Source organism: Amblyraja radiata, chromosome 28 (assembly GCF_010909765.2).
Source record: "Amblyraja radiata isolate CabotCenter1 chromosome 28, sAmbRad1.1.pri, whole genome shotgun sequence".
Taxonomy (NCBI): Eukaryota; Metazoa; Chordata; class Chondrichthyes; order Rajiformes; family Rajidae; genus Amblyraja; species Amblyraja radiata.
In genome coordinates, this window is record NC_045983.1 from 18,836,264 (window position 1) to 18,849,121 (window position 12,858).

Genomic DNA, 12,858 nt, shown 5'->3' on the forward strand with positions numbered 1-12,858 from the left:
CATCATGTCCCATCTACATTAGTCCCACCTGCCCACGTTTGGTCCATATCCCACCAAACCTGTCCTATCCATGCACCTATCTAACTGTTTCTTAAACGTTGGGATAGTCCCTGCTTCAACTACCTCATCTGGCAGCTTGTTCCATACACCCACCCTCCTTTGTGTGAAAAAGTTACCCCTCAGATTCCTATTAAATCTTTTCCCAATCACCTTAAACCTCTGTCCTGTGCTCCTCGATTCGCCTACGCTGGGCAAGAGACTCTGTGCATCTACCCGATCTATTCCTCTCATGGTTTTATACACACACCATCTGGTCCCGGGAACGCGGCGTTCTGCAGAATGTTGCTTGCCCATCAGATCTGTCAACTGATCGGCCTCAGGCGGGGAACCTGCTAGTTAAGGTCTTGCATGCTGTGGGACCAAGCTCCACACCACGGCAGTTGCTCTGCTCAGAGAATTCTGCTCAGTGACCCGAGATGTTAAATCCATTTATCTTTCCACATCCATCCCCAGTCTCCCGATCTCTCTCTCATCAGTCTGAAGAAGTGTCTCGACCTGAAACGTTGCCTATTCCTTCGCTCCATAGATGCTGCCTCACCCGTTTCACCAGCTTTTTTGTCTATCTTCGATTTTTCCAGCATCTGCAGTTCTTTCTTAAACATCTCTCTCTCTCTCGCTCTCTGTTCTTGCACTCGCTTCCCCTTGTTACATCAATGGCCGCGGTTCAGAGATATATGTTTCAGTGGATTGGGTTAGTGATCATGGTTCTTTCATCTTCCCTTCCGCAGTCAGGCTCAGTGCCCTGAGTTTTGCTCGGATTTGTTCCTGGGGATTTCATCAAATTACTTCCAGTTTCCAACTCGATCGATCTTTCCCTCCCCAGTGTATTTCACTCTTAAATTATAAAAACAAAGCAAATATTATCTTGGCATAAGGAATGTTTTTTTCCCCATGTGTGTGCAGGCAGTACTGTGCGGGAGATGGATTTGTGGAGGCTTCGGGAGTTCCGATGAGCGGGCAACCCCGGGCTAGACACAATGAGATGTAAACTGCGAGATGACAGAGATCGGGGGAGCCTAGGCTATGAATATGGAGTCTTTTCAATGTATAAGGAGAGGTGGGCATTCGTGTTCCCTCGGGGAATCCACAGACTCACGAAAGCAGATTTTCAGTTACAGTCCAAAATAACAGAGAGAGTGGGTAAAGGGGGTAGGTGTCGGATTGATTATCACCTTCCCGTTATGTGGGAGCAGGCAGCAAAGTAGGAGGCCATTCAGTCCATTGCTTCTGTACCCGCTCTTTGGAAAAGCTCTAATGTTATATCCAATACGCCGCTCCGTTCCCCACAGACTTTCAAGTGTTTCTCTTACTTTCAACTTTCCTTTGGGAGTGACAACGAAACCAGCTCCATTGTAACACATCCCTAAGTTTGGCTCGGTTGATACCGCTCTTCCCGTTACCTCTGTTGCTTGCGGTTCAAGATCCGGTATAACGACCAGTATTTCGCTGCTGAATTAAAACGTGGCTCTTGGAGGCGCCGTTTCTCGGTTGTGGTATTACAGGGTCGCCCCCATCGTCCTGACCGAGGAAGAGATGTTGAACGAACCGAAGTGGAGTCCTCCCTACGACTCAACGCCACCACTGAAACAATCACCATGTGCCTGCCCCACTGGTGGCAGTTGGACTGCAAGACACCACTCGAAACCAGAGGAGATGACAAGTGTCACGGCTCTGCCTAGTTGCGTTCCGAAAGTGCGGCTGTGTTTGGGGTATTGCATTTGATGGGCTTTAGGACCACGGAGAAGCTTAAACGCTGGTGCGTTGGAGAACAGGAGACAGGACATGCACCAATAATGCGTTAGAGCGCTATTCTCTCTTAAGGCAGAACAGCGGAGTAAAAATTACACTGTTTCTCTTCTCAAACAGTTTAGGGGGAGGATTTTTGAAACGCGCTGACTGGGGCTTTATCCGACAACCATCTGATTTCCAGGTTACTGGGACTTATCGCCCTATGGAAAGGATCCTTATTCTGAGAGCGTTTGTTTTAACCACAAGGTGCCCCTCGCCTCCTGATCTCAAACTCCGGCGATAACTGAGTGCAGACGGTAAGAACTTTCGCAGATTCCAGGGAACGCTCCTAACCCAAGCGGGAGGTGGGTGCTGACTTGGTGCGTGGCCGGTGAATGGGATACAGGTCACATTCCCACCCCTGCCGGCCCCAGAATATTGGCAGGGCGGTGGACATTTCCCGGATACGCTGCATACAATCGTTTATGTTTTCAACATCCAACCATTAAATCATGAGCGGAATGATAGTATTACAAGTAAACTGCGTGCGTGTGTGTAAGAGTGAGTGTGCTTTCACAATGTGTCTGTCAGTTATGGGCTATGATGGGCTAGGGCTATGAGTAGATTGCGTGCATCTGTGTGTGTGCAGTTACTCTTAAACAATTGTGTATATTTCATCCAGCATGTTGTGTTTACGTTTAGTTTATATTTACATCATTCAAAGTATTGTTACTCTTCATGTACGTTCACTATATGCTCGTATCTCAGCATTCGCGTGTTTGTGTCGGCATACATTTTGCCCGCGTTTATGACTGCCTGTATTTATGTGGGGTTTTGTCTTCTTGGTCCGCATGCTTCCTAGCGTTGCAGAAAACGCGTGGGGATGGATATTTTGATCATGGCTTTGGAGCGAACAAACTGTGTGTGTCCCGTGTGGCTTTCAATGTAAAAGGCAGAAGGCCGCTGCGGTTTTAAATCCCAGATGTCTGCCGCTCTCCAGCAAGCTGATCAGGCACTAACCGTGGAGTTAACCAGGGAGCTATCCATGGTGCTGATCGCCCCCCTTTCACCGTGCTGCTGTCCTCGGTGCTGAATTTAGAACATCATCTTCAAATCACTAACCAGCTTTTTTTTCTGCTCGACCCGTTCCTTTACCACGATACAAACAGAAATACCAAAATAAAGGCATAATTTTAAATTATTCAGCATATCAGTGAATTGTGTATTCATCGTTGATTAGATCTGGAAGCAGAGAGAAAGCTCATATCCATAAAGTTAGGGAGAATTACACGCGTTATGTTATTCCAATTGATGAGACTCCCACTGGGAATCAAAGCCAGATGCAGTTACAGGTGGTTTGATGTTGGAAAATGGTAGAGGGTGCAACAGATACCTGGCTAGATTTATTGCAGCAGGTTGCGATTTTACTTCCCGACACATTGTCTCTGATAATGAGTTTGGCTTTCTAAAAGGCTGCAGATCCCGGAAACTTGAAGTAAAACGCTGTAAATGCTCAGTGGGTCAGTTTTGATGAAAGGTCGTTGACTTGATACCTTAACTGTGTTTTTCTCTTCGTGGGTGCTGCCTAACCTGCCGAGTTTTTCCAGGTATTCCCTGTTTTCATTTATGAGTTGCGTTTGCCTGCTCCCTATATAGAACAGTTGTGTTCCGCATAATTTTACACGCTGTTATAATTAGTACTGTGATATAAAAATATTCTGGTTGTTTTCAGCTGCAGGAAGCCGCCACTATATAATCCAGCACTTGACTTCACGTGTTCACATTGTGCTCTACTATATATAGTTCCTGGGGCTTCTTCGGGTCACGTTATTTTTGTTGTTAATATAAATGAAGATTTATATAGGTACGTGAGTGTGTTCGTGTATCTGTGTGTGCATGTATGTATTTGTGTGAGCTCACTCGTTTGTATGCGCGCCTCTACATTGTCCGTTCTGAACGACCGATTCCAGCGCCAAGTATTACTACATATGATCCCCATGGGTAAGTGCGGGCGAATAAAGCGATTACGGGCAAGGAGAAGAGGGTTCATCTACGATGAAGTCAAACGTTTCCTCTATTACATCCATCACATGGCTATTTTCAGGCTTGTTCTAATAATAGACTCGTTGCTTAACCTTTTGCGAGCAAGAAGCGCATATGAATAAAAATCGAAGAACATCCGAGGGGATGTTTTATAGGATAACAAAGGGCATATTATTCGGATCTGTTCCATTTTATAGCGTTGTGAATGAAAACAACCCGGGGGGGTTTAAATATGGAAATCTACATGGATGTTGGAAAACATGACTGAAAGGTAAATTGTGCTGTATCAGTTGTGGGTATGTTTCCTTTCTATGGAGAGTGAGGGTTAAGTAGGGTGGAGGAGCATTCATAGACTATGTGAAGTGTTTTCTTGCCTGCTAATATTGACCTTATTAACAGTAACAACCTGCTGTTAGTTAATTGCCAACTGTTAATAAATACCAATTAGGGGCTTGGCCAGTAATATTATGATACTTCAGACGAAATACATCCTTCAATATCAGCCCTTGTCCTTTGGCTGCCCACTAATGCCAGTAAAAAATATATTTGTGTTGTGATTGAACTGTTGTGATTGCTGACATCCTCAGTCATTCAAAATGATTACGACTGAGCATGGTCTTAAGGTTCAAGTCTAGACAGTGAAGCTTTAAGTGGTGACATTTATTAAGCAACAAACCAACTCTTGCCATGCCAAATCCTCATTTTATACCTCAAGATTGCCTCTGTTGGGGTCATAAACTATGTTTAATCATCTGTTTCAAACAATTCATCCAAATACGTATGTACTGTGCACAAACGTCCTCTTATTTATATCAATCATCCAATAGCAGGTTCTCATTGTTTCTCCCTCGTACACTTAAATGCATCGAAACTATTCATTGCAACGACTTCATGTGATGCATGGCTTGTATACTCAACATATTCTTGGGAAAAAGAGTTACTTCTGAATTACCCATTGGATTTATTACTGTCTTGTCTATAAGAGATTTAGTTATGCAAATACCCATAATGTGAAAGATTTGTTGCAAATATGTTTGATGAATTTGTCTATGGCTAATCACAGCTGACTATGCAGAGTTCTACAAATTCCTTTCCAATGGTTCTTTTCAAACATGCCAATGTACTTCTACTGTGTATGGACCAAAGGGCCAGTAGATATTTATGTACATAGTCAGAGAGAGAGGTGTCTGCATTCAGCTATGATTGACAATAACATTTGCTCAAGATCCATTGTGTTTAGATTATCTTTCTATACATCGGGTATAGAAATCAGGTTCAAAGTTTCACAATAATATTTGAACAAGATTTGGTGCTTAATATTGAAATTAATGGAAAATGTCCCAAGATAACTGTAACATAGTTGCACGATACAAGAGAGTTTAATGGAGATACAAGAAACTGCAAATTCTGCAATCTGGAGTAATAAACAATCTGTTGGAGGAAACTAGCGGCATCCGTTGGCGAGGGGGTTGCGATGGAATTGTTGATGCTTTGGGTTGAAACCCGGGAGCAGGACAGAGTGGTGAGGGAAGAGAACCAGCATAAAGAGAAGAGATGGAGGGACCAGAAGTGGATTAATAAACTGAGGAGGGATGGAAGATGGTAGGCAAATGATGCAGACAGGTGAGGGGACGGAGTGGAGTTGTGAAACAAAGGCAGGTGGATGGTCGATGGAGGCAGTCAAAGAAAATAGCAGATGGAGTCAGATGGGGGAAGGGGAGGGTGAAGGTGGAGGGTGATAAGCTCAAACACAAAGGCTGCTGGTGCTGGAAACTGATAAGTAAGGAAGATGATAATAGGAACCATTTAAGGACAAAGATGAAGGGCAAATTGAAGCAGAATTAGATGGGCCAGAGGGAAAACTGTGGGGAAATGTGCAAGCAGAAGATGAATGGAATGGGGTGGTGTGTGAAATTGGAAAAATCAATGTTCAAACCAGACAGTTGTACACTACCCAGGCAGAATTTGAGACGCTGCTTCTCTAGTTTGCAAAGGGGCACACTCCGGCAGTGGGGAATGTTGAAGATGGCCAGGTCTGTGTGGAACTGGGAAGAGGAGTGGAAATGACATGTAATCAGGAGCTAGGGGATGGCATGGCATGGATGGCTTGGGGATGACAGGTGCACTGCAAATTGGTTGCCTAGTCAACAAATGGTTTCGCTGAAATAAAGGAGGCCACGTCAGGAGCATCATATGCAGACGATGAGGTAGGAGGAGGTGCACACTTTGCCTCACCTGGAAAGGCTGTTTAGGTCCCTCAATGGTGGTGAGGAAGGAGGGATAGGGGTGAATGATACAAAAATAGGTGGAAGGGCAGGTTGTGTAGAGAAAGCAGGGACTCTGCAGAAGGATGTGGACAGGTTTGGAGAATGGGCAGGGAAGTGGCAGATCGAATATAATGTAGCAAAGTGTGTACTCATTCATTTTGGTCGTAGGAATAAAGGCGTAGATTATTTTTTAAATGGGAAGGGAATCAAAAAATTGGAGGTCAAAGAGACTTGGGACTACTGGTGCAGGATTCTCAAAAAGTTAATCTGCAAGTCGAACCAATAGTAAAGAAATCAAATGTAATGTTAGCATTTATTTCGAGAGGGCATATACTGAGGCACTTGTCAGGCCACAATTGGAATATGTGAGCAATTTTGGGCACCATATCTGAGGAAGGATGTGCTGGCCCTGGAAAGGGTGCAGAGGTTTACAAGAATGATCCGAGGTATGAGTAGGTTAACATATGATGAGCATTTGACACACTGGGTCTGTACTCGTTGGAGGGGGAACCTCATTGAAATGTACAGAATAGTGAAAGGCTTGGATAGAGTGGATATGGAAATGATGTTTCCACCAGTAGGAGAGTCTAGTACTAGAGGTCATAGCCTCAGAATTAAAGGACATTCTTTTAGGAAGGAGATGAGGAAGAATTTCTTTAGTCAGATGGTGGTGAATCTGTGGAACTCTTTGCCACAGAAGGCTGAGGAGGCCAAGTCAGTGGATATATTTAAGGCAGAGATAGATAGATTCTTGATAGATCAGCCATGATTGAATGGTGGAGTAGACTTGATTGGGCCGAATGGCCTAATTCTTATGAAGCGTTCCACATCCTGTGGTTGCAGAGGACAGTTGTAGGGAGGGATGATTGGGGAGAGATGGGCAGATCAGGGAGTTGTAGATGATGAGGTCGCTACAAAAGGTGTTTCTGGACATCTGAAATGTCCTTGCGTTTCAAGAACGCTCATGTACCTGGCTCTACTTCTTCTTACCCTGAACAACTTCTCTTTTGACATCTCTCAGTTCCTGCTAATCAAAGATATAGCCCGAGGCACTTGCATGGACCTTAGTTACACATCTCCTCTCTGCTTTCTGTATCTAAGCCAATTTAGAATCTATTTTGCCGCTGACAATTTTATTCCATGGAATTCTATGTTGTTAATCTGCCTCTATTGCACATCCATAATCATGACAATGCCACAAACTCTCATCACCTCCTGTTCAACTCGTCACATAACTGAGTCAGGCTGATCAAGCATTTGACTCACGATAGCTGAATGTCTATTCTCATTTGCTGGCTTCACTCTTGTTATCTCATTTTTTACTTCCTTTCAGAGCCTTTATATTTAACCGGGTCTCATTTGTAACAATAAATGTTATTTGCATCAACCGCCTGCTTTCCCTGATTCACTTTACTCTCTCTCTCTCTTGCCATCCTACGAACTCTTCTGCTTGACCCACCTTATGGCCATACCATTCCCATGCCATCACCTCATTAAATGTGGCCAGGCTCATTGTTGCCTACCCACCTTTCATTTCCGTTTACCTGGATTAGATGCTGTGGAGTCAATCTCCATATGACAACAGATATCATTTCACATGCTGCCCTCCTGCAGTTCTGTGTAGAAAGGAAATGTAGATGCTGTTATATACCTAAGATAGACACAAAGTGCTGGAGTAACTTAGCGAGTCAGGCAGCATCTCTGAAGAGAAAGGATGGGTGACATTTTGGATTGAGACCCTTCTTCAGATTAAACGTACAGGGGAGTGAACTGAAGGTAAGAAAAGACCAGAACGAAGCAGTTCTTCTCTTCAAAGCAGCCGTGCTGGCTCAAAGAGACATTACCTACTCTTGCACCTATTGTCTATTGTCTCCCCTATACTTTCAGTCTGAAGAAGGGTCTCGACCCAAAACATCACCCATTCTTTTTCTCCAGGGATGCTGCCTGACCCGTTGAGTTACTCCAGCTCTTTGTGTCTATCCTGCAGTTCTGTGTCACAATCCATCAGTAAGTTACATATTATGATATGATGCTCGCTATTCCCCAAGTGTTCCCTTACGTAGCATTCAACACTTCCTTCCTCACTGGGGCAAGAGTACACTGATCTGGAGAGGTAAGTCCAAGCTTTGTTGGTGCCTCCCATCCACAGCTAGAATGAGATACTAAATATAACAGAAATATAGGAACAAAGCTAGTTTTCTTCATTCTCTGAGACTGCTCTGCCATTCAATACAATCATGCCTGATCAGTTATCTCGATACCACATTCCCACATACTCCCCCATTCCCCTTGGTACCTTTTTTGCCTAGAAATGTTTCTATCCCTTTTGCTATCCCCTTGTCCATGACTGCATTGCGTGAATTCCACAGGGTCAACACCCTCCAGGTGAAGGGAATTCTCTGAACTCCCTTCCCCTATAACTTGAGACCCTCTCGTTCTGGAAACCCCCGTAGTGAAAGTGTATCATAACCTTCCCGTCCACCAAGATAAAGGGGTGACAGAGGACTGGATGAAGAACTTCACACTTCGACTCAGAAAGATGCAGAAGCACAAATTGGTATTGAGAGGCCAGTCAGTTTAACCTGAGTGGAGAATATTTAGAAATGATCATTGAGGAATCGGGTCCATTTAGTCTTCCTCCCCAGGCCTTCTAATTCTTGCAGTTAGGAGGCCGCTGTGGACTTCCCTGACAATTTCCCCATTACCACCATGGCTGTTGTCCCCCTGATCAAAGAGGGCTGTGATTCTGAGCAACAGGATCGGCCCATCCATTTCTACTTGTTGATCAAGGCTTCTGAACCATTTCCAGGCTATCATATTACGTAGTGAAAGTACAGCATGCCAAACAGTTGACAAAATCAACAACAGGCAAGTTTCATGAAGGTGGATGCAGACTTTTATTTTTAATATTGTGACTGGAAGCAGAACAGCAGAATTGTGCTAATTCTCAGTTCCTCTGTTTCTGATCAGGATAGCCCAAAATCCAATAAAAGTTAAACTACACAGATAAAAACATACTTCAAACAGTGACCCCGTGCATCATGCTATCAACATCTTTGAACCGACAGATTCGCAGTACATGTTACAAGCTTGCTGGAAGGTTGTGATATGTTTTTTTCAACATAATGCTTAAGAAATACACAGAACACAAGGTCTATTTGTGGTTATAAGGTGACTGATGATTTGCAAAGAAGTAATCCAATCAAAGAATTAACTGATATATCATGAACCACGGTGGTTTGTGTTCATCAAATTATATCCCTGACTAAATTATTGGCTTAACATTTGCTGGCAGCTATCCAGATTGTATCTGCAGTCTGTCTGCAGATACCAAATCAGATTTTAGTAAGTGATGTTTTCTGCCACTTGCCAAGCTGATTATCAGTAGCGCCTTATTGTGGTGGAAGGATTGGGTGGGAGGGAGGGTTTATTAGTTGGGGAAGAAAAAGGTTTTTAGCAAGGGACTGCAAATTGAAATGGATCAGTGAACTCAGTGAGCAGATAGTGCCAGATGGAATTTAATGCAGGTTAATGAAAAATAAAACAATTTCTAAAAGATTTCACAGATCTTGGAATCCTTGAACATGAAGGTTATAACAGTTTTTATCGCAGATTTTTAGTTCATAAAACAAATGAAGCCTTTTATATGTGTGTGTGTGTGTGTGTGTGTGTGTGTGTGTGTGTGTGTGTGTGTGTGTGTGTATGTATATATATATATATATATATATAACAGGGCATTAATGATACTGGTCTCTTTACCCAAAGCTAAATATGCTTCACTTACAGGGTTCAGTGAAAATCTGGATAATCCATGAAATTGATATTCCACTGAGCGTTACAACAGTGGGAGGTAAATTATTGAAGAAAATTCCCAGGATAGGATTTATCTACATTTGAACAAATGTAGACTTGTTCGGGACAGTGAGCATAGCTTTATGCAGGGGAGGTCATGTCTCACAAACTTGATTGAGTATTTTGATGTGATAACAAAAATGATTTAAAGAGGGTACGGCAGTGGATGGTGTTTATATGGACTTTAGTCAAACATTTGACAAAGCCCCCCATGATAGGCTGCTCCAGATTAGGTCACATGGAGTCCACGTTGAGTTGGTAACTTGGAATACCTGATGCTTTGACAATGTAGTTCTGGTCTCTGTGCGTAAGGAAGGATTGACTTGCCTTACAGATGGTAAAGCATAAAGGGCCTGTCCCCCTTGATGATTTTTTCGGCGATTGCTGGCATCATTGACTGACGTATCAGGTCACCGAAACATTTGCGGCGTGTTGCGGTGTGATGCGGCGGTGACGGGGCGTAATGACGTATTGATGCGCGGTGTTTTTTTCAAGTGTCGCAACATTTTTTTTATCGCCGCTGGGTTTTGAAATGTTCAAAATCTTTTGGCGACACTGATATGACGCCGGCAGTCGTCGAAAAAAATCGCCAAGTGGGACAGGCTCGTAAAGGAGAGAAGGGCTAAACCAAGTTAGTTTGTCTAATTTCAGTCGGATGTAACTTATTCAAATCCATTCTAAGGAAGGCTATAAATCTTCACTCAGAAAGGTACAGGTAAATCAGGTACAGTCAGCATAGATTTGTTAATGGAAGGTCATGTCTGACTAACGTGATTTAATTTTTTATGAGGTAATAGGAAGGTCAAAGAGATTGGTGCCTTTGATGTAGGCTATATGAATTAGAGCAAGATCCTACATGACAGACTGGGCAAAAATGGGATCCAAGGGAGAGCGGCAAATAGAATCCAAAATTAGCCCAGCGGTCGGAAGCAAAGGGTAACAATTGATGCGTGTTTATTTTGTGACAGTGAAACTGCTATCAATGGAGTTTCACAAGGTTCAGTATTTGGTCCCTTGCTGTAGTAAGATATATTAATGAATTAGACTTCAATCTATAGGTCATGATAGAGACCTTTGCTGATCGTACAAGAATTACTCGTGTGCTTTTTAGTGTTAGGAATGTTGTAGACAGTAGAGAGATGTATGTGGTCTGGTCAGCGAGACAGGTAAGTACAATAATGCCAGAATGCACGTATATGTGGGGTGGAGGATAAGTGTGGCGATGCACTGTTCATTCATGGATCCTTAAAACAAGCGAGAAAGGTCAACACTGTGATTAAAAAGGCTACATGGATGCTTTGCTTTCATTAAGCTCAGGTGCAGAATAAAAGAGTAGAACCATATTTGTTGGAACCGTGTACAATGTTAGCAGCATCATAGTTTGATTACTGCGTTCAGTTCTCGTCACCTTATTACATCGAACATATCCATAGAATAGTCCAGCATAAAAACAGGCCCTTCTGCCCGTGACATCTGTACAGACTATGCTGATTTAAATTGCACTCATACGTGCATGTGGTCTATATCCCTTAATTCTCAACCTACTCATGTGCTTGTCTAAATGCCTGTTAAACATTGTAGGCACCTACCACACCCTCTGTAAACAAAAATCCCACATGCTAACCCCCTTACAACTTTACTCCTATCACTTACTGTGAAGTGATATTGTCTAGTATTTTAAATAATACCCCTCTACTCCCTCTCCCTTTCTTGTGTTCCCCACCCCAGTGTGCACCCATTACTCCCACCATCCTGCCGCTTTTTTCCCCTCCCCATCCCTTTCCACTATGTCCTTCCCTCTGACTTCACCTTTCACTCCTCTGTTTGCCTAACACCATTTTGTCTCCTTTTCATCTCTAGTCTTTGTCACAATTCCCCCCCATCTGCCAATCAAGCCCCCGTCACCTGTATACATTTATCTGAAGAAGGGTTTCAACCCGAAACGTCACCTGTTCCTTTTCTCCAGAGATGTTGCCTGACCCGCTGAGTTACTCCAGCATTTTGTGCCTATCTCTATTTATCACTTGCCAGGCTTTGTCCTCCCCCCCCCCCACCTCTCTTTACCAGCTGTCTTCCCCCTACTGCTATCAGTCTGTAAAAAGGTCTGACCCGAAACATCACCTGTTCATTCCCTTCACAGATTATACCTGACCCACTAAGTTACTCCAGCACTTTGTGATTTGCTCAAGGTTCCAGCATCTGCAATTCCTCATGTGTCCATCTAGTATTTGACATTTCCATCTTGTGCGAAATACTTCAACTATCTATCCTGTCCATTCCGCTCTTCAGCCTCGGATGCTCCATAGAAAACTATTCTTGCAGGATTGGAATAGAGATGAAGGAATGGAGATTTACCAGGATGTTGCCATGATTACAAGTTTGTAGTTGAGAGGGAGGATTGGGTAATCTGGGAATGTTTTCTTTTGAAACAGAGGAAATGATGTTAGTAAAACTGAATAATATTACGAGGGGCCTAGATATAGTTAAGAGGAAGACACTATTCCCTTCAGCAGAGGGGCTAAAAATAGGGCCGTTGATTTAAAGTAATTGGTGGGAAGATTTGAGGCAACAAAAAAAAACAACAACAAAAAAATTTCACCCAGAGAGTTGTGAATTTATGGAATTCCCTGCCACAGGGGGCAGTGGAGGCCAAGTCACTGGATGGATTTAAGAGAGAGTTAGATAGAGCTCTAGGGGCTAGTGGAGTCAAGGGATATGGGGAGAAGGCAGGCACGGGTTATTGATAGGGGATGATCAGCCATGATCACAATGAATGCCGGTGCTGGCTCAAAGGGCTGAATGGCCTCCTCCTGCACCTATTTTCTATGTTTCTATGTTTCTAAGATCATAGAAGGATTTTTTACTCATCGCCTGAATGCTAAGAGTCCAGAGCCTTCATCAAAATTAA

The 12,858-nt window shown here is 43.4% G+C and overlaps 1 protein-coding gene across 1 annotated transcript in view; it reads left to right on the plus strand.

Moving 5' to 3' along the window:
* Positions 1-1,800: 1,800 nt before the first annotated feature.
* The window catches only part of rasl10b (RAS like family 10 member B), a 90,066-nt gene continuing 79,008 nt past the window's right edge, over positions 1,801-12,858 (plus strand). The window contains exon 1 of the mRNA XM_033045973.1: positions 1,801-2,105. The gene's annotated coding sequence lies outside the window, so the exon portion shown is untranslated. The remainder of the gene's footprint in view (positions 2,106-12,858) is intronic.